Raw genomic sequence first — 27,937 nt, 5'->3', positions numbered from 1 at the left:
GAGTCTGCAGTCTGTCTCTGATGAGCTGTGTTTGTTCTTCATCTGATACTGAAAGGGGCATGGGGTGAGGCTTTGGGGCCCCTGCTTTATGCTACACACCTGAGGGGCTGCTGGCTAATTGTTCCCACATCTCGTGATCTATGCCAGAAAAATCACAGTGGCTTGAAAGGAGCCTGCTAGGGCTGGGCAGGCAGGTCTACACTGGGCAGTACTGCCCCCTCCTGGAGCAGACCCTTGCTGGATGTCCATATGCGCTGGCCCCAGACACAGTCAATTCTGTTCTGGGAACACTTGCCAATGTGCGCCTCTTCCCACTCCCAACTCCTTCCTGCGATGGTTTGTTTGAATGTCTCATGCCCTGTCCTAGGGTTGCTCAACTTCAACGCTGAAGGCTCATAAGAAAAGCAGGTCACAAGCCCTGTCTGTCACTGCACAAACCCTGTCTGTCATTGTTGGGCCACCGCCACTGTAGGCGTCCCTGAGAGCTTCTCTCCTCTTGCTTTCCCTCACTTCATCGGCTTGGTGGTCACCACCTCTGCTCTGCCCCCCCCCCACAACCTGTTTCTGCTTCATCTTCCAGGGAGAGTCTGCCCTTAGCCTTCCTAGCTTCTGACTGTGCCAGCATGCTAAGGCTGTGTTCCTTCTGCCCTACCATCCCTGTGAACAGGGCTTTCCACTCTCCCTGTAACATCTCAGGACTGTCGGCCCCTACCCTAGGACAGGACCACTTCACGAGTCTGAACTTTTCCCACAAAGCCCCCTTTGCTGTGGCTGAGGATGCATACCCAGTTGCAGGCCAGGTGTGTTTTAGCCGCCACAGGTAAACACAACAGTGGTTGAGTGGCTGAGGTTGGGGCATCTCTTCCTGCTTTCCCATGCTGGGAGCCTGGCTGTGTACCAGGGACGCTCATGAGAGCCAAGTGTTCAGGTGACCACGTCTTGCCAGGCTGCTGGACAGCTTCTCGTCTGGTAGACTGCCCAGCCCCTCTCTGATGTGCAGAGACAGTCCTGGCTGGAGAGGGTGCAAGGATGAACCTTGGCCTGGTGCCCTACAGCTCACGAAAAGCTGAGCAGAACCACTGATTGCAGCATCTTCAAGCTATTATCATCACTGAGGAATGGCGTGCAGCTGGTGCTGACCTACCAGCAACCAGGAGGGAGCATCTGCCTGTGCCTCTAAGCTGGTGCTCTGTTCTCCTTGCACAGACTTTAGGACTCCCAACAGCAGCCTCCAGTTTACAACCAAAGCTTCCTGACTTTCCTTTGACCCAGCATCCCATGGCGATTTACTCAGTGATGCCAGAGTCTCTGGGGTTCTGCCTTGCCAGGTGCAGCTCTTAACTTTGCACCGGGGAGAACAGAGAAGTTAAGTAATGTGCTTGGGTTGCTCAGCAGGATGCCATGACATCATGCTTAAAGCTTCCACCCTCCTGATTAGAGAGATCTAGTTCTTCCTGCACGGGGTTTGTCCAGGACACAGACTCTGCTCCAGCCCCTTCCTGGCCCATCCATATCCCAGGGTGGGAAAGAGGGATTGGGGAGTTGAGAGTAAGGCTGTTACTGGGTTAGTCCAATGCAGATGGAACCATGGCAGTGACTCCCACCATACAGGAAGTAGCCAAGGATCACCTATGTTTTGCCAATGAAAGAAATGGCCTGTTTTCCTTAGCAAATTGACACTGCTGTGGGTTACCTGGTTGGTGTGGGACCAGTAGTGTCAAGAAATCAGGGACAAAGATGGAAACTTTCTTAGAAAGATTGGTATGTGGATGAGGAGCTGGCGAAGGTGCTGGGCCTGGGTGTTGAACAGAAGTGAGTGGCCCTGTGCTATTGGGATGCAGAGGCCCACGGGGCCCTTCCTCATGTCAAGGGTATGGAGCTCCGGTCACAGGACTGCTCAGGCTGCAGGGATGAGTGTGAATGCAGAGGTCTGGAAGAGCTAGATGCTCTTCAGAGAGTTGACAGGGCTCCAAGGTGCTGTGAGAACTGTAATTTGCTAAGACAGTTCAGAGTGCTTCAATAAAGCAAGTGAGAAAGCACAGACTCCTGGCTTGGCTCACATCAAAGATACCACACTGTCAACTTTAAATTTATCTCTTAAAGAGCTGAGAGGAAAAAAAATTAGGTAAAATGGCCGGAATGTGCAAGAAAGCCAGTCACTAAACAATGAAGCCAAGAACAGCCATCCCAAGGAGCGAGGAAAATAGGTCTCAGATCTACGCTGCTGCCGTCATTTCAGAGAAGAGGTGCCATGCAAATGCTGTGAGGAGTGGCTCTTGGATTGATAGCCCCGTCAAGAGTGGGTCCAGGGAGGAAAACACAAACTTTGTCTTTTACTTTTATTTTTTTATTTTTTTTTGACATTGCCATGAGTTCTGAAGCTAAACGCAAAAACAAAACAAAACAAAACAAATTGTTTTTCTTTTCCTTAACCCCTCCCAAAAAAAAAAACCCCAACAATAATCAAAACCAAATTTACACCAGGCTCCCGAGGGAAGGAGATAATCTTGCTTGTCTTTGTATAGAAAATGATATCGCAGGCTCGTCGTGGGGAAAAGGCGGCTCGGGATCAGACAGACAGAAAGGCAGCAAAGACAGTGCAAGCCCCATTTTTATTACCTGCCAGACTGCTAATAAAAATCACATGTTATTTTTTCCGGGTTTTCTCCTTCCAATATCCGTGCTATTTGTCAATTGTGAGGAATGTGTCAATTCTGTGATTCTCTCCGCTTGTAAGCAAATACGCACCTTTGTTCTCGGATTTCACTCACACTGCCCTGGTTTCCCCTCCAAGGGACCCCGTGTGCCTGCAAGTGAGGCCCAGGCATCGGGTGTCTGAAGACTGCCTTGGGGCATCTCTGAGCATCAGGTAGCCACTAGGGGTAAGCACCCTTCAGAGCTTAGGGCAAGTTTCAGTGACCCCTTCTGTGTCCCTGCACCCAGCAACCACAGCCCATCAGTGCTTCTCACAGTGTTCCCCGTGGACATCGGATGGGACCTTGCTTGGAGGTCTCTGAGGGTGATGAGCTCAGTATCTCCTGAAGATGCTCCTTCAACAGGTGGATGGACACGTCTGCCTTACCCAGGATGCACACTGACTGCAGGAGGTGAACGCCAGCCTGAGTCTCCGGACTTTGGTCCTTTAAGGGTTTCAGGCACCATGGCTTTTGATTAGCCTTTCGTTCCCACAACACTCTGGAAAAGCAAATAAATGCTGGCACTCTGGGTGGAGAGTCAACATCAGGCAAGAGAGCTCTGTCCCTTCCAGTGCTGCTCTGCATTGTCCGCAGATCCTCCACCTCCGGGAGTAAAGGATGCTGACGGGTCTTCCCCCAGGGCCGGAGCAGGGCTACACAGTCATGAACACAACCCTCATATCACCTGCCCAGAGTCCTGCTGTGTGACATAATTCAGACGTGACAGGGCACCCCGAGAATCAAAACCGGCTCCTTGTGGGGTCTTGTTTACTCGGCTGAGTGGATAAGTCTGAGCAGTAAATGCCATAAAAGAATCACTTTTCTATTTCTGAGCATGGCCGTCAGCGTGATGGGGTTTTAAGTGGTTTGCTGGACCTGCCCCGTGCACAGGAGAGAAAGCCACATGCTTGTGGGGCATCGATTCCCTTTCTCCTTCCCCGTCTCCCCAGAAGAAACCTCGCCCACTGCACGGAATCGGCAGCTTTTCCTGCCAAGACCTTCTCTCCTGACCATTAGTAAGCCACCTCCCATCACTGGCAGAAGCCACCAACCTGCCCTGCCCTGCCCTGCCCATACCAGGTCACAAGGAAGGAGTCTCCTCAGCACACTAATGCTCAATGTCCCACATCCAGCATGCAAAAATGTCTGGAAAACAGAATTCTGAGGCAGGTGTTGTATCTCAGATGCAATCACACTGGAGCAGGGTATCCCAAACCCAACACAACTATTATACACACACACACACACACACACACACACACACACACACACACACACACACACATGCATGCACATACGCACATGCATGCATGACTACAGAAATGCCAGGGGAAGCTAGCTTAGCTAGGAAGCCAGGCTCTTTCCATACTGTGACCCAGGGCACCAAGTCACCTGTTCCGCTTGCTCCAGGAATCTGACACATATTGCTTTGACATAGGACCAATAGCTGGGTGACTAGCATTTACAGCCCAGATGGAGGTAAACGGAGACCAATTTCCTTAGATTTCTTAAAGCAGCAGTGCTTTACACTGGCAGAACTGTGGGCAGCCTAGAGCTTGGTGCCTGAGGCTCTCTGAGCAGCTTTTGGATCCAGGTATCCAGTGCCTTGAAGTGTCTTTCCCCATGGCTGTTACTATGTGCTGAGAATTCCCCCTGTGGAAAGGTGCAGGCAGCCAGGCCCTTGGAGGTCACCTGTGTGGGGATGCATGGATGACAATGTGTCTGACAGATGAGCACCTTTGAGCTGATGGATGACACATCCCCTGGGGACCCTCCTTCTCAGCAGTCACTCATAACTGCAGCCATGCTTCAGCCACATCAGTGGAAATACTGGCCCTAGGACTAGGGCCCAGAGCATGTTTTGTCTAGAGACATTCAAATGTCCCTCTGTGCTACAGTGTGACAACTATGCCCTTCATTGAGAGCATGAGGAGGTTCCCACAGTTGGCTGTCTCATGGCTGGGGTCTTTATTAATTCCCCGTGTGACATTGGTGACCATAGCCATGAATCCTCAAGACAGCTGGTCTCTTCTCTCAGCTCAGCTCCAATCAGTGCCTTGACTTTTCAAGGACAGAGTCCCCACCCCTCTCTAGGGCTTTGTAGGATACCCCTGACCTCCCGTTCTACGCCTTCTACACACATGTCCTTCCTGTGTGTGATGGTGTCCTGCCTCCTCCAAGGGCTCCAGCAAGGTTTGATCTCCTTCCTGGCTTCAAATCCCACTTGTTCCGAGAACCCCAGATTTCTCCAGGCTGTGGATCTGTGGCTGGCGCCTCCCCATCCTCAGCTGTCACATTGTTTGTTACAAAACAGCCTTTGAGTTTATATCCTGTGATGATTCATGGTTTTCATCAGTTAATGGAAACCAGGCCTCACCTCATTTGACATCTTTCTGCAGGGGTGTCCTGGGAGGGAGGGACTTGGAGGTTCCCAAAGAGCCAAGGGACAGGAACTGGGGTTCTGTGGTCAACAGCAGATGCCCGGAATCAGACCAGCAGTTAAAACCCAGCTCTGCCACTTGCCAGTCTGTGACCTCCAACAAGCCACCTGACACAACTGGCCAACTCACCTGTACAGCGAGGACATCAGACTCAGCTCAGATCCTAGATATGACCAAAGAGGTGACACTTAGCAGATTCTAGATAGACTAACTACCAAAGACAGAGTTTACAGGTAGGGTATGATAGATCACAGACAGGACCAGAGGCAGAGTGTAGACAGACAGAACAACAGATTTCAGACAAGTTCCAATAAGCAATGTCTAGAGCCAGCTGAGGCAGGGTAGAGAGGGACAGGACTGTCACTGGAACCATGTGGCTTTGTACAGTATCTCTTTGCAGCCCCTCAGAGTGTTGCTGTGGTGAGAAAGACGACCCTGGAAAAATGGGCAGAGCACCCCTAGGTGCTCCATCTGGCCCCCACTGGAGTGACACAGTCACAGACCTTAGGAGGCAGATGGAGTGAACTATGGAAGCTAGGGGCTTGCTAGGCTCTCATGGCTGTGCTCAGAAGTGGGATTTAGATGTGCTGACCAAAAGGGCTCTGGGGATATAGAGAACATAGATGTGTAAGAGCTAGCCTGGAGACAGTGTACAGAATGGTCCATGCCCAGGACACATAGGTGACTCCATCTTAGTAACCCCATCAGGCACCATTCGGGGACCATACTAAGTGCATACCTGGTGGCTGCCTCTCTTTTATTTCCATAAAGTCCTGTGCCCAAGATCTTCAGCTCAGGATGAGGCTGGGGGATGCTTAGAGTTTTATAGGATGGAAAGTCAACCCGCCTCATCCCAGATACTCACCTTGAGATCCCACTGCTGTCTTAGTCTCTCCTTGCTGCAAAATGACTTCTGCCAGGCTGGGACCTGGCAGGATGGATCAGCAGCAGCATGGCTGTTAGCCTGGGAAAAGAAGGAGACCCAGAGTTGTGGCTGTGTGGGACAAGGAGCCGCATGTCCTGGTATAAGAGTTAGGAGACCCAACGTTCAGCATCCATCTGCATAGTGGGTCATCTCGGGGCTGTGGGGAAAGTGCCTGCCATGGGGAAAGTGCCCGCCATGCTGTGTTGAGGTTTAAGAGCCAAGGTTTTTGACCTTGGATTGCCTCTGCCCTGAGTTCCTAACCACCTCCTCTGCCCTACTTAGAACATGAATGAAATCAAGGCCTCCCTCTGGTTTGTGTTGGGGCAGAGGTGTGGTGGTGGTGGTGGGGGACAGCACTGCCTGCATTATTCATGGCAGCTTCAGAACTCCCAGATCCAGTTTACCTTTAAGAAAATGGGTAGAAGGTGGGTGTGGTGGCGCATGCCTTTGATCCCAGCACTTGGAAAGCAGAGGCGGGTGGATTTCTGAGTTCGAGGCCAGCCTGGTCTACAGAGTGAGTTCCAGGACAGCCAGGGCTATACAGAAAAACCCTGTCTCGAAAAACAAAAAACACAAAACAAAACAAAAAAGCAAAAACCAAAAAAAAAAAAAAAAAAAACCCAACAACAACAAAAAAGAAAATGGGTAGAGGCAGGCATGGTGGCACAAGCCTTTGATCCCAGCACTAGGGAGACAGAGGTATCTGTGAGTTTGAGGCCAGCCTGCTCAACAGAGCTAGTTCCAGGATAGCTAGGGCTAAACAGGGAAACCCTACCTCAAAACAAAACAAAACGACGACGACGACAACAAACAAATAAACATCAAAGCAAAACCAAAAACCCACAAAGAAATAAAATAAACCAGGTAGTTAACACAGGCAGTTAAGGCCACGGTGGCTTGAACCAGCTGGAAGGTGAGCAGACACGTTGGGATGACTCTGAGGGCAGGAGAGGTGGGAATCAGGACCTCCTGGATGGACAGAAGGGTTGAAAGTGGGCTTGAGTGTACCCTGAATGCCAGGCTCTGGGACTGAGATATACAGGGAGCCCCACCCCCTTTGGGCCTGGGTGGCACTTAGGAAGTACTACATGGTGAAAGGCCAAGGAGCTTGGCAGAAACTGCTGCTTGCTGACTCCCGGGCATAGCACTTCACAGTATGTAGAAAGCCAGGAATGCTTGGCTCTCAGCACCTGGCTCAAGGAGGGCCAGACTGGTAAGTGCTGAAAGGAAACCTTGAATGGTCATATTGTATGACTTCTTTGCGTGACAGGGGCTATGCCCGCATTTGAGATTCTGCACACTAAGATGACAGACAGAACCCATTCACTTACCAACTTGTAAGCCTCCCTATGAGACCTCCAAGTTCCTGGTCCTCTGTGCCAAGTGGGTTCCAGCCCAACCTCCCCAAAATGAATGCTGTGGGCTGTTTGTCTTGTTTAGGCTCTGGCCCAGGGTTGGGCTTGTCTACCCTGAATTCATTCAACGTCCCTCTCAGGGGCTTTTAGGTTCCACAGAGGTAAGAGCCCAAGGACCCTCAGCCACAGAAGCCAGTGAGTGAAATTGAGCCAGGGACAAAGACCCCCAGGCTGTAGACAGGAAGATATACTCAGGGATCAAGATGGGTAAAGTCTGTCTCTTCTCATCTTAGAATCCTGGGTCCCCAACCTGACGTGGTAGACAACGGGACAGTCTGCTCCAGGAGAGCTCTGGCATCCTGGGTTCAGACCTGCCTAGGAGGCTCAGGTCCAGGCCTGCTCCTTCAGGATATCTGCCTAACACTCACATGCAGAGTCCCCATAGCAGAGTCAGTCCAGATGAGGGCTTTGGATTCCAGACTTGTCCCCTGTCCAGCAGTCAACAGGATTCTCAGTAGGCATATGTGACATAATGGTGCCACCCAGTGGCCACCTCCAAATTGCATCCATGAGCTATAGGCAGGAAACCATCAGAATTGGGCAGGCGCCCCCTGCTGGTCAGCAGACTCATCGACCAGCTTTCTCTGTGCTTTAAGATGGGGATGAGGTGGGTGAAGAAGGGCTGGCACCCGTGATCTGCACCTCCCAGAACAGACAGATTTAGTAAATAAAACCACAGGCCCCGTCTTAGTTTCTTTTCCTGTTTTGCAATGAAATATCAGACAAAAGCAATTTAGGGGAGTGTTGGTTTTGTCTCACAGTATCGGGGCACGGCCCATTATGTTGTGCAAGTCTTGGTGGCAGCTGGTCACTTCACTTTCAGTCAGGGGACAGAGGGATGTGTTCTGCTCCTTAGCTCTCTTCCTTGTTATTATGCCACCAAAGACTCAAGCTCAGAGAATGGAGTCACTCATATTAGGGTGGGTTTTCGCACCTCAATCCCATCAAGATAATCCCACAAGCATGCTAGGATGCTAACCGATCCCTGGCAGGCACGACTGAAGGTCTGTCTCCTAGGTGATTTCAGATCTTGTCAAGTTGACAGTTGATATTAACTGTCACACATGCCCACCTCTGATGGAGAGGCATGAGGCCCCATTTAGCTGGGCCTGAAACTACCCTTGACTCGGTATCCAGAGTCCATTGTGAGAAGATAGAGGAAGTGGCCATCTTTCAGAGGGAGAAATGCTGTGTGTGTAGCTACAAAGTGGGGACTTTCCCCAGGAATTCTCTGGAAAGAATGCATGTAGACCAGCTAAGAAAGTTGGCCATCTGGCCTATGTGCTGAGAGCCAGTGGCTGGGTATGGATGGGGGTCGGGGAGAGAAATCAGAAAGTCCACAATGTCTCCAGTGGGGCCATCGGGAGCATTATCAAGGGCCAGGTGACAGTGCAGGTATCTGGAAACAGTGGGAACCAGAGGAGAGACTTCGGGGAGAGGCAGGGGTGCTATGGGTGGGGCCCGGGGAGGCAGAAAGGTGGGGAGTGGAACAGCTGGGGGTTTGTGTCAAAGTCTGGTACTGTCAGGTTGTAGAAGGAATGGGAGTCCCAGAGGATGCCTGGGTGAGTCTGACAGAGTCCAGATTGGGGGTGGTGGTGCCTGGGGCAGGTGGAGTGAGGGGTGCTGTCATATATAACTCACAGTAGGCTGGCAAAGAAGCCATGCTATTCAAAGTTGCCTATGGGGAAGATCTGGGCTTGGAGAGGCAGGATTGGGCTGTGTGGTATCATTAAGGGGAGTCTGCTAGCTGCAGAGATCCCCAACACTCCAGTCCCACTGGGCCCACTGGGCTAAAGCCAATGTGGCCAGGCTGGTGCCTTTTCTAGTGCAGAGGCTGCTGTGTCTCATGGCTCCCAGATGTCTTCCTCCTGCCCCTGGCACTGGCCTCTTACCATCAGGTCCACACACTATGTCAGGGCACTCTCCCCAGTTCGACACAGCTGGCCAGCACCCAAGAGTCCCCTTTGCTGAGGTCAAGACATCCACACATTCATAGACTCTGGGAGGGATTAGGATTCTGTTGAGAAGAGTCTGGGCCCTGCTCTGAGTTGTTCCTATTGAATACAACAATGTGGTATTGGGCAGGGGGTAGAGGTTGTGCCCTACTCTGTGAGACTCCATTTTACAAGCGACTTTTTACTCTGTTGTGAGAATGGAGGATGATGGCATGTCTAGGTGGGCACATGAAGAGAACCCCATGTATCAGCCTGGGTGAATAAATGACTTAGTCCTGAGTGGGAAGGGAGCCAGTCACCCAATGTGACGAACTGAGACTGTGGGCCCACAAGGGTACAAAATAGAGGAACCAAGGCCAAGAATGTATTGGATACACAAGACCAAGAACCTGAATCCCAGCATATCTATGACAGTGCCTCCATCAGCCTGTCATTCAGATAGACTATTCAGACTGGTTTGGTTATGCATATAGATGCAGCCCATTTACGGGCTGTCAGCCCATTCTCCTGATCACCTGTCTGACCCATAGTTCATATGTTTTCTCCACCTATACCCTGGTTCTGTCTCTTTATCCCTGCAGTTCCCTCTAGTCCATCTATGTCGTCACCCCCATACCCCACTCCCCACTCCCCATTTCCCCATCTCCGTGTTCGGTCCATGCCCCACCTCATTCACAGCAGCAGCCTCTCTGCAGATGGTTTGGATCCTTATCTCATCCATACCGACTCCATTTACATTTCTATCAGCTCGCTTCTGAAATCTTGAGCTCTGTACCATTCTATAACTCACATATATACATACATATGCTCACCGTGTGCTGTGCGATGCAAGCGACAATATTAGTAATTCAGATCAGAATAAAAAGCTGGGTTGGCCTCAATGAGATTCTCAGGAGAAATGGTGTTATTTGCTACATTGCTGCTGTGCCTCAGGACTTGCTGGGGGAAAACTCCAGCTTGTTGGTGTCTCTGATGTAGGGACCCAAGGACAGGCTCCTGGCTCAGCTACTGCTTCGGGGCCTTTTCACCTGCTGTGCCTGTTACTAGAATGTTTCCTCTCACACTCCCAGTTTGTTATCGTGAGAATTTCACTGTGGACTCTTCATTCCTTCTGAAAGCCTTCTGCCACACAACCCCCATCCCTATCTTGTTCTCCCCCCACCCCCACCCCCCTGCAGATTCTCCTCTGTACCAGTCCTTGCACTGTGCTGCAGAGTGTGAGCGCCATGGAGATGATGCTGCATGCTGCAGCCTGGAGGGGTTGCAGCAGCACACGTGACCTGAGGGACCTCTGCATGGGTGTGAGGACTCACAGCTGATTCCACACAGGGAGAACTCCAACACAGACAAGACGTGCATAAGCTTCGGCCTCTGTAGCATCCTTGAACTAGTGGACAAATTTTTAATCCTGGTCCAGGCTTTCTATCCCATCTTTGGCCACTTAGTTCCTGGGAAAAAAAAGACACCCATAACCTTTATATTTACAATAATCCCTAAACAGCACAAGAGCTGGGCCTCCCCTCTATGCTGCTTTCCAATCAATAACCCCGAGGTATTACTATATTTCATCTGCACTGCTCTTAACTCCAATTGGCCAGCCCTTAGGGCCGGACTTTCTTGGCTTCTAACCCATGACATCTTTCTCTTCCTCCTCATCTTCCTCTCCCCTTCATGGTTCTCCTCAAAACCTCCAACCCCCAACCCTTGGAATCCTAAAACCCACTTATGTCTCCTCTACCGAGCTATTGGCTATCTGTATCTTTATTCACCAATCAGAAATCACTCGGGGGCAAGATCAGATAGTGTCACTTGGGTCTCTAGGGCAACCAGGTCTTAAGGAACGAATTTTAGCATTAGACTATAAGCCACATCAGGCCCACCCACTACACTGAACTTCACTGAAACCCTTGCTAAATTAAATGGGCACCACACCGCGGCAGACCTGTAGGAAAGGCTGAGGGGGAAGTCGGAGTCTGGCAGTAGGAACTGGGGGGACTGATGACAAAAACCCATGGCTCAGGCACTCCAGAATCAGCCAGATATGGGCTGCCCCACTGCTGTGCATGGCCTTCAATTGCTTTGGGGATATAAGGGGTTGTGTCAGGAATAGAATGTAGGCTTTGGCACCTAGGGGCAGAGCCTCACTGAAATAAATAATAAATAAATAGGAAAGAACACAACTGCTCCTAGGTGTGGAGGAGAGAATTTATTGTAGGTAAAAGGGAGAGCATAGCCAGAGGCAGAGACATCTGACAGAGTCCAGAGTGGACGTGACCAGGCTGAGCTGGGCCATGTGGGGGAAGGGCAGCCTAGTTCCTGGGCTGGAGAGTTCAGAGTAAAGGTCAGGTTATGCTAGCAATACCCTGTAACAAGTAGGGACTAAGGGATGCTGGGAGAACCTGACAGCCAAGGTCTGCTTTGGAATGTTAAGTAGACCTCAGCCATTTGTCCCTGCTTTGAAACTTAACACTCCCCTAAAGTTCTGAAGGTTCTATGTGTGGGATGTGGCTAAGTGCTTAAGCAGAAAGAACCTCGGAAAGCTCCTTTGAGTACCCGAGGCACAAGAGGGGGGAAGCTAGTCCCATAGAAGGAGGAGGGTGCCACACTCCATCAGCCATCCCTCCCTGGTCCCACCAGACCTGGGGAAGCCAAGGAACTGCCCTGCTCTGCAGGCTCTCCTGCTGAGTGTCCTGGCTTCATTTCTGTCACTGTGATAAAATACCCTAACAACAAGCAACTCAAGGAAGGAAGGGTTGATTTTAGCTCACAATTCTCGGTTACGGCCCATCAACTTAGAGGAATCAGAGTGGCAGGATCTTAGAGCAGCTAGTCACACCACTGGTCACACTACATTCAGTCAAGAGCATAGAGAAGTGGATGCATACGTGTGTGCTTGCTTGCTTGCTTGCACTTAGCATTTCTGCTGATAGAGTCCAGGAGCCCCTCTGCCTAGGGGACAGTGCCGACCACAGTGGTCTGTGTGTTCCCAAATTGGTTAATAATCAAGACAGGACAACCCGATGTAGACAATCCGTCATTGAGACTCTCTTCTCAGGTGAGTCTAGGTTGTGTCACACTGACAAATGAAGCTGACCACCACAGTGGACAATCGTAAAGTGTTTTTCAACTTCCAGTCTCAGTTCCACTATCTGGTTTCCAGGGAACCAATCAGATTTTCAGTCTTGGTGATAGCTATCTTTATTCACTGAGCCATCTCACCAGTCTACCATTGGGTTTTGAAACTGTGATTGTAGATTAAGTGCCTCATGACAAGGTCCTGAGCACCTGAGGGACAGAACATGACTACTATCCCAGCCTCCTGGGCATAGGAATAGGTGGACATGACACAGATTGAGACAGTGCTGCAACCAGGGCATGCCACCACCAGAACCCAGCTATCCTACTGCAGCAAGTCCTGAACATTTCAACACAGCTGAAGCACAAGAAAATGACCCAAGTCCAACTTTGTGAAGATAGAGGTCCTTAGAGAGGAAATGAATAAATCCCTTAAAAGAAGTCCAGGAAAACACAAACAATTGGAGGAAACGAATAAATCCCCCCAAGAAAGCCAAGAAAAGCATACAGGTGAAAGAGATGAGTAAAACTATTTAAGATCTGGAAGTGGAAATAAAAGCAAACAAAAATCAAAACAAAGCAAAAACAATCCACAAACTGAGGGAATCCTGGAGATGGAAAATCAAGGTAAGTGGACAGGAGCTAAAAACACAAGCGTCACCAACACAATACAAGAGATGGAAGACAGAATCTCATTCGTAGAAGATACAATAGAAGAAACTGATATATCAGCCAAAGAAAATGTTAAATCTAAAAAAGTTCTTGATCCAAAACATCCAGGAAATCTGGATGTTATTAAAGAATAATAGAAATAGAAAAAAGATAAGATTCCCAGCTTCAAGGCCCAGAAATTATTTTAACAAAATCATAGAAGAAAATTTTCCTAACCTAAAGGAGGACATGCCTATAAAGGTGCAAGAAACTTACAGAACACCAAATATATTGGACCAGGAAAGAAAGTTCCTTACCACATAATTAAAAAAACCCACTAAATATACAGAATAAAGAAAAATATTAAAAACTGTAAGGGGAAAAGGTCAAGTAACATACAAAGGCAAGCTCATTAAAATTACACCTGACTTCTCGATGGAGACTCTAAAAGCCAGAAAGGCCTGTACAGATGTTCTGTAGATGGAAAGAGACCACAGATACTAACCTCGACAACTATATCCAGCAAAAGTCTCAATTACCGTAGATGGAGAAACCAAGATATTACACAATAAAATCAAATGTAAACAATATCTAACCACAAACACAGCTCTGTAGGAACTATTCCAAGGAAAACTCCTACCCAAGTAGGTCAACTAGACCTATGAAAACACAGGAAATAGATAATCTCACACCAGAAAAAAACAAAAGAAGGGACACACACACACAGAGACAGACACAATACTACCACCATCAAAAAAACAGGAATTTAGCAATTATTGGTCATTGATATTGTTCAATTCAATATTAGTGGACTCAATCTTTCAATAAAAAGACACAGACATGGATGTGAAAGAGACAACAGAATGGATGTGAAAATAGGATCCATTGTTCTGCTGCTACAAGAAACACACTTTGAGGGTGGAGAGATGTCTCAGAGGTTAAGAGCACACTGGCTGCTCTTCCAGAGTTCCTGAGTTCAATTCCTAGCAACCACATGGTGGCTCATAATAATTTGTAATGAGATCTGGTGCCCTCTTCTGACATGCAGGTATACATGCAGGCAGAGGACTGAATAGGTAATAATTAGATAAAGCTAAGAAAAGAAAAGAAAAGAGAATAAGAAAAACATCTCAACATCTGACATTACCTCAGAGTAAAGGCTAGAAGAAGATTTTCAAAGAAATGATCCTAAGAAACAAGCTGTTACAGAATTCTAATATCTAACAAAATAGACTTCAAACCAAAATGAATCAAAAGAGACATCAAAGGAAAGATTCACCAAGATGATCTTGCCCCAAATGCAAGGGCGCCTACCTTTCAAAAGGAAACTACTAAAGCTTAAATAACACATCAGCCCTCACATATTGATAGCGGGAAACTTCAATACTTTCCCCTCACCAGTGGGACAGCCCATTCAAACAAAAACTAAACAGAGAAACGGTGGGGCTAACAGATGTTATGAACCAAACGGACATAGCAGATGTCTACAGAACATTCAGCCACTTCATTGAACTTTCTCCAAAACTGACCACATACTTGGTCACGAGTAAAGTCTCAACAGATACAAGAAAAAAAATGGAATAACACCCTATGTTTTATCAGACAACCATGGATTAGAATTGGATTTAAGTAACAGAACAGAAAGCCTAAAAACTCCTCATGGAAGCTGAACAACTCTCTAATGAATAATTCCCGGGTCAAGGCAGAAATAAAAAAAGAAATGAAGGACTTTCTAGAATTCAATGAAAATGGACACACAGCATATTCAGACTTTTGGGACACAATGGGAGTGGCACTCGGAGCAAAGTTCAAAGCACTAAGTGCTTACAGGAAGACATTGGAGCAATCTCATCCTAACAACTAACAGCACACCTAAAAGCTCTAGAACAACAACAAAAAAAGTACGCTCATCCAAGAGGAACAACTGGCAGGAAATAATCAACCTGAGGGCTAAAATCAATAAAATAAAATAGTAGAAATCAAAAACAAAGAGAACAATGCAAAGAATCAATGAAACAAAGATTAGTTCTTTGAGAAAATCAACAAGATAGACAAATCCTTTTCCAAACTAAAAGTCAGAGAAAGAATTTCCAAATTAACAATATCACAAACAAAAAGAGGATATAACAACAGACCCCTAGGAAATCCGAAGATTCATTAGATTATACTGTAAAAACTTGTACCCCACAAAATTAGAAAATCTAGAAGAAATGGATAATTTTCTTGATATATACCCTGTACCAAAATTCAATCAAGGTCAGATAACATCTAAGGAAATAGAAGCAGTCACTAAAATTCTCTCAACCACAACAAACAAACAAAAATGCCCCATGAAGGGCCAGAAAGTTTTAGTGAAGAAATCTACCAGACTTTCAAAGAGAGCTAATGCCAACTTTCTCAAATTATTCCACAAAATAGAAGGGACATTGCCAAATTCATTTTATGAGGACACAGTCATCCTGATACCCAAACCACACAAATATTCAACAAAGAAAAAAATCACACACCAATTTCTTTCATAAATATAGATGCAAAAATACAAAGCAAATCCAAGAACACATTAAGAAGATCATCCACCACGATCAAGTAGGCTTCCTTCCAGAGATGCAGGGATGGTTCTACATACCAAAATCATACCAAAAAAAAAAAAACTCTGAAAAAATGTACACAATCATTTCATTAGATCCTGAAAAATCTTTGGTAAAACCCAACACTCCTTCAGGATGAAAATCTTAAAGAGACCAGGGATACAAGAAACATGGCTAAATACAATAAGGCAATTTACAGCAAGCCAATAGCCAACATCAAAGCAATTCTACTAAAATCAGGAGCAAGATAAAGCTGTTCTCTCTCTCTCTCTCTCTCTCTCTCTCTCTCTCTCTCTCTCTCTCTCTCTCTCCATATATATGTATATTCAATATAGTACTTGAAGTTCTGATAGAGCAGTAAGACAAGTAAAAGAGATCAAAGGGATACAAATTGGAAAGAAAGAAGTCAAACTCTTGCTATTTGCAGATGATATGACAGTACACAAGTGATCCCCAAAATTCTACCAAGCAACAACTGATAACCACTTTTAGTGAAGTGGCTGGATACAAGATTAACTAAAAAAAGAATCATTAGCCTTTCTATACAGAGTGAGAAAGACTTGACAAATAGACTGAGAAAGAAGTCAGCACCCTTCACAATAGCCACAAATAATATAAAAAACCTTGGGGCAACTCTAAAGAAACAAGTGAAAGACTTGTCTGACAATAACTTTGAATCTTTGAAGAAGAAAAGATCTCCCATGCTCATGGATTGGTAAGATTAACTTACTGAAAATGGATATCCTATCAAAAGCAATCAATCTATAGATTCAACAAAATTTCCATAAAAAATCCAACAAAATTCTTAACAGACCTTGAAAGAATGGTACTCCACTTCACATGGAAATACAAAAATCTAGGAGAGTTAAAACAATCCTGTACAATAAAAAAACATCTGGAGGTACCACCATCCCTGATCTCAAGATGTATAACAGAGCTATAGTAATAAAATCTGCATGGTATTGGCATAAAAACAGACACATTGATCAATGGAATAGAACCAAAGACCCAGACATAAATCAACACACCTATAGACACCGATTTTTTTTTTATAAAGAAGCCACAAATATACAATGGAAAAAAGAAAGCATCTTCAATAAATGGTACTGGTCTAACTGGGTATCTGCATGTAGAAGAATGAAAATAGATCCATATCTATCACTCTACACAAAACTCCAGTCCGAGTTGATCGAATATATCAACATAAAACCAGATACACTGAACCTAATAGAAAAGAAAGTGGGGAATAGCCTTGAACTCACCGGCACTGGAGAGAGCTTCCTGAGCAGAACACCAGTAACTCGGGCACTAAGATCAACGATTGATAAATAGGACTTAGGAAATGCTTCTGTAAAGGCAAAGGACTCGCTCAATAAGACAAAATGGCAACCTATACAATAGGAAACAACCCCACATCTGACAGAGGGCTAATAACCAAAATATACAAAGAACTCAAGAAACTAGATATCAACAAACCAAATTATCCAATTTAAAATGGGGCACAGATCTAAACAGAGAATTCCCAGTAGAAGAATTAATGTTCACCATCCTTAGTCATCAGGGAAATGCAAATCAAAAAGACTCTGAGATGCCATTTTAACACCTGTCAGAATGGCTAAGATCAAAACCACAAGTGACAGCTGATGCTGGCGAAGATGGGGAGCAAGAAGAACACCCCTCTATTGCTGGTGGGAGTGCAAACTAGCACAGCCACGATGGAAATCAATATGTTGGTTCCTCTGAAAATTGGGACTTGATCTACCCCTAGAATCAGCTATACCACTCCTGGGCATATTCCCAAATAATGCTCCACCATACCACAGGGACACCTGCTCAGCCATGTTCATTGCAGCTTTATAATAGCCAGACACTGGGGGGGAGGGAAGCCTAGATGTCCCTTAACTGAAAAATGGATAAATAAAGGGTAGTGCATTTATACAATGGAGCATTACTCAGCTGTCAAAATAATGACATCATGAAATTTACAGGTAAATAGATGGAGCTAGAAAAGATCATCCTGAGTGAGGTAACCCAGACCCAGAAAGATAAACATAATATGTACTCACTTATCAGTAGACATTAGCTGTTAAAGTAAAACACAGTAATGACACAACCCACAGACCCAGAGAGGCTAAGTAACAAGGAGGGCTCTAGGGTGGGACTCGTGGACCTCCCTGGGAAGGGGAAATAGAATATATTTCATGGGTGGACTGGGGGCTGGTGGGAATGGAAACAGGAGAGATCAGGTTGTGAGCAAGAGAGATGAAGGAGAGAGTAGTGGGGGAGATGACTGAAATGGACGGGGACTTGGGGGTGTGGTAGACACTTAGTGCAGTAGAAATTCCCTGAAATCTATGACAATGACCATAGAGAAATCTCCTAGTAGTGGAGAATACAGAGTTGGAATTCGTCATCTTCTACAATCAGGCAAGGCACCTAGAGGTGGGACTGGGACATCAACCCAGCCGAAAGCTTTGACCTACAATCTGCCCTGCCTGCAAGACTGTGCTGGGGCAAGGGTGGCACAGAACTTGTGGGAGTGGTCAATCCCTGATCCCACTTTTGGCCCATGCCACTAAGAGGGAGCCCAAACCTGACACTGCCTGGATGGGCAGGAACCAGAGGCAGGACAGCCCAGAACCCAGGATAGAACCAAACAGGGCTGTCAAAAAGATCAAGGAAATGATTTTTCTGCTATACTCATATATGGGTGCTTAGCCCAGTTGTCATCAGAGGGGTGTCACCCAGCAATGGATGGGAGCAGATGCAGAGACCCACAGCCAAACACTAGATGGAGCCAGGGGAACCCTGAAATGTAGGAGCCAGAGGGGTTGAGGACACACCGAGAACATGGCCACAGAATCAACTAAGTGGGGCTCACAGGGGCTCACAGAAGCTAGAGACAAACACAGACCCTGTATGGTCTGAGTTAGGTCCTCTGAATATGCCTTATGATTGTGTGGTTTGGTGGTTTTGTGAGACTCCCAACAATGGGAGTGGGGGCTGATTCTGACTCTTGCCTGCAGTTGGGACCACATCCAGCTGTGATATGAAGGTCTGTGCCCAGTCTTACTGTATCTTGTTAGGCTATGTTTGGTGGATATACTTGGGAAGCCTGTTTCCCTCTCCTCCTCCCCCTCCCCTCCCCCCTTCCCCCTCCCCCTCCTCCCTCCTCCCCCCCTCTCTCTCCTTCTCTCTCTTTCCTTTTTTGGAAGGGAAACAAAGGAAGACTTGATCAGAGGGAAAGAGGTGGTGGGGGAGGGACTGGGAGAAGTGGAGGGAGGGGAAACTGTGGTCAAGATGTAATGAATGAGAGAATAAAGGTTTAAAAGTTACCTTTACAGAGCCTGAGTGGGAATCCTGCCCCCCCAGGAGCAGCCTAGGCCATCCAGGGCCTGGACTCTGCTCTGTTTCTAAGTGTGGTCTGGGGACCTTGTTCACTTGAATGGAGAGGGCCTTTGGACAACCTGGCTACAATCTTGAGGCCTTCTCTTACATAACCTCCAGGGTAGGATGGTGTCCTCCTGTGAGCCTCTTTCCTCACAGATAACCTTGTTCCTACTTACCATTGGCACCATAGACAGGGTAGGTAGACCACTGCATCCTTCCTCCGAGGTCCCCCAGGCCCACTGTCCTGAATCCTCTCACCAACCTCACTGTCCCTTTTCCACTGGTCTTCATCTTCTGTCCCTCTGTCCCACACAAAGCCCACAGCTCTGGGCTTTGAGTACCCCATTAGAACTACTCAAAAGGGCCAGAAATAGCCCAAGACCAGGATGAAGCACCAGGATCGCTGGGAGTAAGAGGGTGGGATGGGGGTTTGGCATCAATTGCACACTTCAGAACCTACAGAGAACCCTCGCAGGGTCCTTGCATTCTGGGGTCGTCGTCGTGGACCTACCTCCCCATGGGTCTGTCTCCAGGGCCTGGTGTCTCTCTACACTGCCTAGGGGATACACATTGACCCAGAGCAGAAGATGTACAACAGCAGCTCTGGCCTTTCTCCTGAGGGCCACTAGAGATAGATGACTGATCTGAACAGCTCAGGTACCCCTCGCCCCACCCCCACGTAGCTCCCTGTTCTATCTTGTTTCTGTCCTTTACTTTTTTCTCAGCCACTCAGAGCTTTTTTGGTTAGTTTTGCTTTGTGGTACTGGATACAGGTGAGGCCAGCATTCCACCTTCAAGTTCTGGCCCAGTGCTCATGGTTTGGTAGGCAGCAGGTATGTGTTAGTTGGGTTACCTTGTTTGGACTTGGCAGACCTGCATCTTGGAGCTGGTGGCTTCCTGCACTGTGAACCAGCTTCCTCAGTGTTTTTTCATGATCATTTGGAATTCTGAAGGCAGAGTGACCCAGTGTTCACTTGTGTCCTTCTGCTCTGCTCTGTAAGGACAGCTGGGGAGAAAGGTCAGGGGGCCTTAGGGCCTTCGTGTCAGGCCATCTGCTTCAGGTCTTACTGAAGCAGCAGGCTTCTCCTCTTCCCCCACTCCAGGTGCTAGGGGCCATCAGTAAACCCATCTCTGTGAGCCCAGAGCAGTCCTATCTGGCCAGGACTTGAAGGGCCTTTACTGTTGTTTCCTGATCTGATACAGTGGAAGGAGAAGGAGCTGGTTTTACACTTCGAAGCAGAACCTTGGGATGCAGAGCAGGGGCGTGGGGCACCAGTGCACACGTGTCTTCTCCCCTCTTTCCTGGGCAGGGCTTAGCTGCCCGTTTGTTCAGTGATCTTTCCCTTCCCTCCTGTACGGAGACAGGGTCGGCTGTCCTCCTGCACAGGAGTCAGGGTCAGCTCCCCTCCTGCGCAGGGGTCAGGGTCGGCTGTCCTCCTGCACAGGGGTTAGTCAGTTCCTCTGCTCTCTTCTGTGCAGGGATCAGGAGTCAGACATCCTGTGCAGAGGCCAGAATCTGCTTCCCTCTTGTACAGAGATCAGGACCAGCCCCTCTCTTTCCTCCCAGGGAGGGATCAGGGTCAGTCCCCTTTCTTGTGAAGAGATTGGGGTCAGCTCCCCATCTGTGCAGGGTCAGGGTCAGCTCCCCCCAGCCTCAGTTTCTGCATAGGGATGGAAGCACTGTGCATGTGTGCTCTTCCAAGGAGGGAATGCTGTGACATCCCCTTGTGCCAGAGAAAGTGAAAGGCAAAGATCCTGAGTTTACCTTCCAGGCTCATACAACCCAAGCCCTGCGGTCCCATTGGTATCCAGTGGAATCCCTTCTCTTGCTCCACTCTCTTCCTCCTCACCTTTGCAAGGGGAAACGAGTCTAGCTCCCCCTGAGACTAGTCAGCAGGGGGCAGCAAAGCTCTCCCTCAAACAAGGGACTATGTTCCCTTTAGCCAACTCCAACAACCACTGGAGGAAGTAGACTCTGGGTGGCATGTGTGTGCAGCTCTCAGAGAAATACCTGGGGGAGGGGGAGGTACATGGGAACCCAGTAGGAGCTAAGCCAGGCAGACAGACGGATACAGGCCTGAATTTAGGGGTGTTTTTATAGATACATGTGATATATAAAATATTAGAATGTAAGGGATATATAAAATATCAACTATCATCTATTTTCTATCTTCCTACTTCTGCTACTCTGGAGGACTCCACTTAATACAGCTAGTGTCACCATTGCTTTGATGTTCAGCATTCTGAAACTTGACTTAATTTACATAAAGCACCAGGGCAGGTGAACTGAAACCCAGCACTCTGGTAGAAGTCAGAGCTGGGACCGGAAAGGCGGCTCAGTGGTTAAGAGCTTGTAATGATCTTGCAGAGGACTGGACTTCAGTTCTCAGCACCCTCAGGACCGCTTGCATCTCCAGCTCCAGGAGGATCTGACTCCTCTGTCCTCCACAGGTACCTGCATCCAGGAACCCCCTTCCTCCCCCCACCCCCCAAGACACATAACTAAGCAAATCAGGATTAGGTCAACCTTGGTAGACAGGTGACCAAGGGGTGGGGGCTAGAGAGCTAGCATCTTCACTTTTCTTTTTCTCTCCTCACATGGCACTAACTGAGCCTTTTCATCCACACACAAGAAGCAGAGAGAAGGAGAAGCCGGCCTGCAGTGATGCACTTCTGTCAGCCAGGCTCCATCAATGTTCCATAGCCTCCTCAAACCCTGCCACCAACTGGGAAACCACAGGTTCAAACACACGAGCCCATGGAAAACATTCTTCATTCCAATGACTGCAGTCGCCCTGCCAGTCAAGGGTAGATCTGACAGGGTTTTTTTTTTTTTTTTTTTTTTTTTTGTTCTCTCTTTTTTTCCTTTCCTTTCTTCGAGATAGGGTTTCTCTGTGTAGCCCTGGCTGTCCTGGAACTCACTCTGTAGACCAGACTGGCCTCAAACTCAGAAATCCACCTGCCTTTGCCTCCCAAGTGCTAAGATTAAAGGCGTGCACCACCACTGCCTAGCTTTTTTTGTTTTTTAAATTTTATTTATTTTATATATGTGAGTACACTGTAGCTGTCTTCAGACACATCAGAAGAGGACATCAGAGCCCAGTACAAATGGCTGTGAGCCGCCATGTGGTTACTGGGAATTGAACTCAGGACCTCTGGAAGAGCAATCAGTGCTCTAAACCTCTGAGCCGATCTGGCAATTCTTGGTAGTTGTTTTCTTTCATGTCCTTGCCAGCTGTGGACACATGCAGAGGGACTAGCTTGAGGTCATTTACTGCTTCTGAGGACTGTACAGAAAGGGTACCACTGCACAGGCCCCCAGGCATGATGAGGCTGTGTCTCACTCTGGCGGTACATTCACGCTCATGGCGCTTAATGCTCTTACTCCCTTTCCTGTACAAATGTGCAAGTCTCCTGGTGGTTAGTGAAAGCTGGTGGGTGGCCCTGAAGTCACCCCTGCTATGGCCAAACATGGACTAAGTGAGGCAGCTTCACACAGCGCCACCAGCCGGTGGTGATGCCCATGTGCCCAGCCTTGTGCCAAGTGATAGTCACCTAACGTTCAATTCTCCTGAGCCTAGATAGTGGTGGCTAATGCCTCCCCTCAAGGAAAGCTGAGGTTTCTAAAGGAAATGACTGACTCTGGGCTTGGGACAGGAGACACATTGTAGGGCAAGAAAGCAAGGACAAGGTCAATCAGGTCATGTCCCAGATCACTAGAGCAAGCTGAGAGTCCCCATGGCTATAGCCGGAATGACGGAGAGTAAAGTACCACAAGCCTGCCACCCAGGATGCCAGAGAAAGAGCCACAAGCCCAGGCCACCACAGGAAGTGGCTGAGTTAATGAAAGGGAAGAAAAGATCATCTCCCACACAGAGGAGTGCCACATGAACGTCACCAGTGCTCTGCCCTTGAGGAGGGGACTTGACCCCGACTCTTGGCCATGAGTTGTACATAGCAACTTCCATCTGGAAGAATTAAAACAAAAACAAAAATAAAAACGGTGACATTACTGTCCTTGTCTAGGCTATCCAAGTCCACAGCACCAGTGAGGAGTCAGGCTGATGAGGTGGCCTCAGTAGGAAGACAGTGGTATGCGACCTCTCTTCCTTCTCTCAGGAGCCCACAACCCCACCAGGAGGGACAGGCTGGACAAGTTCCACCGAGGGATGGAATTCCTGTTGGGCCTCACCCAGCATGTCTCAGGCTGTCAAGGACAATTTATGCAGAGGACTGTTACCTCCATGAGGAGCCCCAAGGAACCTGGTGCCTCAGTGCCAGGTGTGGTCCTGAGCCAGAAGGACAGTATGTAGAAACGGGCTCTGGGTGTTGTGTAGTCTTCTGTTCATTGTCAGCATGTATATTGGTTCCTGAGCTCTGACAATATGGCTTTCTCTGAGCTGCCCCAGTAGGGGCATGGGGCCAGAAGGGAACTTGGAACTGTATACCTAATTTTGTTGCAGATACAGAAATGGCCAAAAACCAAGTTTGTTCTCTATGTCATCTGTGTGCTGAGGAAGGTTTTGGAAAGGCAGGGAGATTACAGGGGTGTGGGAAGGGAGTCTGCAGTGGCCTTCTTCTGGCTGCATCCAGAATTCAGGAGTGGTTAACACCATTCACGAGAGGGCCATAGACAGAGTAATATTCTGTTCACAGAGAGATTTCAAATGACCATCATCGACAGCCACAGGTGAGCCATGCTTAAAGCCTGGGTGCATAGGAAGGTCTCTCATAAGCATCTGGGATCTCCATTTACAGTAAACGACACTTCTTAGCTCTGGTGTGACACATGGCTCTGTTTTATCAGAGGATAAACCTATCCAAGGCATCTCAGGAGCCACCCAATGACCTCATTCGCCAGAGAGAGGAAGAAGAAAGGGTCCTGGAGACGCCTTTGAGACAGAGCAGCAGACACTACAGAGGGTGAGCACACGGCTACCACGAAGGCGTTTAGGCATGGCTCTCTCCTGAGAAGCCCACATCCACATAGGGCACGTGCTGTCCTTTCCCAGAGAGCCCCTCTCGCCTCTGTGCTTATGATTAAAATTATGTTAAAGTCTTTTAATCAACCCCAGCCCTGCCTCACACTGGCTTGTCTTGAAGTTCTTTTCTGGGGTAAAGTTAAGAATCCTGCATTGTCCGAGTGGAGACCTCTGTGAGGCTGCTGTGGGTGGAAACAAGGGGCTAAGTCTGTACCTACACTCCACTGAGGCTCATCAGGCCAGTGCTGATGCCCAAAGCTTGCTGCCATTCTGCAGGCAGAAGTGGGAGGTGCATGCAGGCACAGGCTGAAAGCTACCCAGGTGGCCCCGGAGTCTCCTAACCACACATCTGGTATCACTCTGAGGTTCTGTTTCTGGTTCCGGGGTGCTCTCCTTGAGCACTCCAATCTGAGTGACTAGATCCGTCTCCTGCCCCAGTCCTTCTCCTGCCCATGTCTCTACGATGCTCCTTTTGGCTCTCCCATTCACAGCCATCTCTCTCCTGTGCAGTCATTGCATACTCAGTCTCTCTGGCTCACTTCCTTGTCCACTCTGGTTCCCTAGACATGCTGGCTGCTCCCCCACCCCACTGCCCCCGATGGTTCTTGCCCAGGCTGAGGACCAGAGCCTCTCTGGTGAGGACTTCAGTGTACCCTTGGCAACCTGTCCAAAGGCACCAGTCCAAGCAGCCATCTCCCCTCCTGCACACACACAAACTGTTGATCCTACCTCTGCTAGAATCTTTAAATTGGATTTTATTGATTGTATGTCAACGGTAGGGTGGGTGTGGCTGGCTCTGCCTCAGCCTGGCCTGGCTTAGAAAACAGGGACCTGGGACAGGAGTAGGAGAGGGCTCCCACGTGACTGGCATTAAAAGGTTGTCCCCTGTTTATAAAAAAGTGGGCCTGGACTGACAGACACTCCTGTCTGATTGTCCCAGAATTAATTACATTGGCCACCTTCCCTTGGGCTGTCTCTTGAACTCTTCCACTCCAGCCAGCATTGGTCACCTGCAATGGTACCCACCTGAAGTTCCTAGCAAGGTGACCTCCATAGTGACCCAGGTAACTGCCACTGAAGCCTCTACTCGATTGGGCGGACCCCCGACTCGCCTGTCATCCAGTGGGCTGCCTCTACAGAACACACCACTGTCTCTAGAGCAGATCTCACAACCCATGGCCAGGGGTCCTAGAGAGCAGAGCCCTTCATGTACGGGGGACCAGGTGAGGCTCAGGGTCAGCCTGGGAAGGCAAGGCTCATGTATTCAGACTTGAAGGCCAGCAAAGCTCCAGAGAGGGCATGGCAAGCTCAGAGGACTGTCTGCAGTGGGGACAGCAGAGGAGACACGATGACTTGTGAATGCTTTCGGGATGTGCGCCACCATGAGATGATGATGATGAGACATCAGGAGTTCAGAATCATGAGGACCGTGCTCTGTGCTGGGCTCAGGCTGGACCGGCTTATGGCCTAGCTGCATGGAGTCCCTTCTAGTCCTTTGAGATTGAGAATACCAACCCTGCCTCATGAGAGAGGAGACAGAGGCACGACATGCAGCTCTCAGGGGATGGAGCCATGCCAAGAAACTGTAAATGTATCCTGCATAACAGGGAGCCATGGAAGACTCTTCAGCGAGGGACAAACCATGAGGCTAGCACTGAGCTGCTGCAGATAAGGGCACAGGGGAGGCAGATTCCAGTCCCTCACCTAGGACGACAGTGACCATCTTCCTCGGGCATGTTGGAGTGGGGAAGGGATGCAGAGATGTCTCATGAATGGTGTGAAAGGGTGTCCATGTCCCTGGGAGGCAAAGAGCTCCTCCCCCACAGCACCCACTGGTACCCCTACCTTGCTTGCTGAGCCCTTCCCAGAACCTTGTTTCCGCAGCCCCTTGGACCATCTCATGAAACGCTCCATTCTAAGAACAGAAACTTCCGCCTGCTCTGGCAGGAGTCTGGGGCAGTCGATGATAATTAAAAAGTTAATGTAATTAACATTGGCAGAGGAGCTGCTGATGAAGTCCTCAATATTTTCCTTCCATCGATGGCTTTTTGTTTTATGACCCTTCAAAGTACTGCTGAGGTGTCCAGAGGCATTTCTGAAATCCAGACTGCAGCCAGCCTTTCCCAAGCCTGGCTTTTCCAAGAGCATGGTTACTGTGAGCTGCAAGCACATCTTTGTGGCTTGCAGGATTATCCCTTGGGAGGTGGCTTCTTGGCTCTCTGCTTCAACTCCCCACCTTGGGAACCCTCTCCTTCCTACCTTGCAGGCAGAAGCCCTTTCTTCAGGTTGCACCCCTACATTGAGGCTGGCAGAGCAGTGGGCTTCACTAGTCTAGAGTGTACCATGAGGGCTGCCTTTGTTCCTGAGGTTCCATATTTCCTCTGTCCATTGAGTGTGACAATGTCCATTTCTGTCAGTTATAGGAGACCCCACTGTGCTGAGAGAAAGACCCCCAAATATGTAACATCTCAAGTGGGACAGACACTCACTTCTTGTTAAGGAGCCTTCCTGGCACATTGTCCTGGCTGATGGCTGTATGTCCCTGCTGTGACTCTCAGGCCCTCACTGTCACCTGGTGGCTGCCTTCCCCAAGAACCCTGACACCACCTGCCCTAGCTAGGTGGTGCTAGGAAGGTGCTAGGTAGGCAGAGCACAGTACCTACTTGAGAGTCCAGGCCCAGCATGGACACCCCTTTTTTCCCCATACCTCCTGTAGCTGGAGCTCAGCCTAACCACAAGGAAGGCGAGGAAATGCCCTCCAGCTTAGTGTTCAGGAAGGTAAGAAAAATGTGGACTTTGACAGGCAGCCCATGGTCTCTGCTGTACACCCGTGGCTTGTGAGAAAAGTTAGTAAAAGAAATGGAGTAACTGATGCATAAACCCTTTGTACTGTAGTGCAGAAAAGAGACGATGATAGGGGCTACCCATTTGTGAGTGCTTAAGAGTGAATAGGAAAAGGAAAGGACATTTTTTATTTGGTGGTTATGTAGATGGATAGGTGTGCAGATAGATTGGATGAGGGGGTTGTGAATTGGTGGATGGGCAAGTGGTTGGATCAGTGGATGGGTAGATTTGTAGATGGATGGGCTGTTAGTATGGGCAAATGGATGAATGTATGGATAAGTGGGTAGATGGTAGATGGTTTGATGGATGGGTGGGTATGTGGATTTATATATAAATGGGCGAGTAGGTGGATGGATAGGTGAGAGGGAGTGTGATTGGATGGTTGAGTGGGCGTGTGGGTAGGAGGGTAGGAGAGTGAATGGAAGGGTGAAGAAATGGATAGATGGGTGGATAGATGATTGTGTGTATGGTAGATGAATGGAGAATGAATGGGTGGGTGGTTGTGTGGATGTTGTGCTGGACAGTTTTGGGTCAACTTGACACCAGGTTGGGTCATTTGGGAAGAAGAAACTTTAATTGGAACAATGAACCTACCAGTGTTGCCTGTAGGCAAACCTGTGATATATTTTATTGATTGATTAATGATGTGAGAGGACCCTGCTCACTATAGGTGATGTCACCCCTGGGCTGGTGGGTCTTGGTTCTATACGAATAAGAGACTGAACAAGCCATGAAGAGCAAGCCAGTAAGCAGCACTTCTCCATGGCCTCTGCATCAGTTCCTCCTCTATGTTCCTGCCTCATTTGAGTTCCTATCCTGACCTCCTTCAGTGATGGACTACGATATGGAAGTGTTAGTAAGATAACTCCTCTCCTCCCCAAGTTTCTTATGGCTGTGGTGTTTTATCAAAACAATAGATACCCTAAGACAGATGCCCAATGGTTAGGAGTTGATGGGTGGAAAAAAATGGATGTA

General features: G+C 48.4%; 1 long non-coding RNA gene across 1 annotated transcript; it reads right to left on the bottom strand.

Moving 5' to 3' along the window:
- Nucleotides 1-2,359: 2,359 nt before the first annotated feature.
- Nucleotides 2,360-8,484, bottom strand: 4930478P22Rik (RIKEN cDNA 4930478P22 gene). The gene is made up of 4 exons (NR_046060.1): nucleotides 7,394-8,484; nucleotides 6,003-6,101; nucleotides 5,267-5,300; nucleotides 2,360-3,195 (listed from the first exon to the last, which is right to left on the bottom strand). It is a non-coding gene; the product is annotated as an RIKEN cDNA 4930478P22 gene (long non-coding RNA).
- Between the last annotated feature and the right edge of the window lie 19,453 nt (nucleotides 8,485-27,937).

This window comes from Mus musculus, chromosome 5 (assembly GCF_000001635.26).
Source record: "Mus musculus strain C57BL/6J chromosome 5, GRCm38.p6 C57BL/6J".
Classification (NCBI taxonomy): Eukaryota; Metazoa; Chordata; class Mammalia; order Rodentia; family Muridae; genus Mus; species Mus musculus.
The sequence above is the reverse complement of the archived record's forward strand: the minus strand, read 5'-3'. Positions and strand labels throughout refer to the sequence as shown.